The following is a 1139-nucleotide window of genomic DNA, read 5'->3' on the forward strand; positions in this document are numbered from 1 at the left end:
CCCTTCCGACCCTAAATCTATGAATCTATGAATCTATAAGCCTGCCAAATTGTAATTTCCTATTTTAGACACTACTGGTATGGTAGTAGGGAAGAACTCCAAAGGAAACTTAAATTAAGAACTGTGATTTATTTATTGGATTAGATTAATATCCTGCTCTATCCAAAAGGCTCAGAGCAGCTGACAATAAACAAACAACCCACAGAGAGCACTCCCCAAACAATACCCCAACACATGAGACCTCCAAGTCCCCCCATTTTTCCTCCAACCATTGCCTTCCTAGCAAAACCTCCAAACCACACCTTGCCATGCCACTCACATTCAGCTACAAGAAGCCTTTTCCTTGTGACAGACAGTAAGTTCTTAACAGCAATTAAGAAAACTATATAGATTAGGGGTGGGCAAAATGCGGCCCGGGGGCCAGATGTGGCCCATCAGGCCATTCTATTGGGTCCGCGGGGCCCCTAAAAAATTTAGAAAATTAATATTTATCTGCCCCTGGCTACCCGTCATGCAGCCCTCGATGGCTTGCCAAAACTTAGTAAGCGGCCCTCTGCTCAAAATAATTGCTCGCCCCTGCTATAGATCCACCTGGAAGGATTTGCAGTTCCCAATGTATGACCATGTTATTGGACAACTGAGGTAAAATCCCTGTCAACCCAATATTGTGGTGAACCCAGTAAACATTAAATGGCTATTGAATAACAGGATTTAAAATATAAAATTAGTGTATTTCTTTTTTTTAAAACCTAAAATAGGATAACATGAAAGGAAAAGAAGCTAGTGTCACACAACACACTCAATATGAAAACGGATACAGATAAGATGTAGACTTTCCCTTCTCTGTTAAATGAATCTAAAACAATCCAGAATTTCATAGTCATAGAAAATGAGGGTTGGAAGGGTCCTCAGGAGGTCATCTAGTCCAATCCCCTGCTTATAGCAGAACCATCCCCAACTAGATCATCTCAGACAAGGCTTTGTCTAGCCAGGTCTTAAAAACCTTCCAGGATGGAGCTTCCACCACCTCTCTGGGTAACCTGTTCCAGTGTTTTACTACCCTCGTAGTGAGAAAATTTTCCCTAATATCCAACCTAAACCTCCCTTGCTGCAACTTGAGACCGTTGCTCCTTGTTCTG

This window comes from Gavialis gangeticus, unplaced genomic scaffold, assembly GCF_001723915.1.
Source record: "Gavialis gangeticus isolate Ggan-Ray unplaced genomic scaffold, GavGan_comp1, whole genome shotgun sequence".
Taxonomy (NCBI): domain Eukaryota; kingdom Metazoa; phylum Chordata; order Crocodylia; family Gavialidae; genus Gavialis; species Gavialis gangeticus.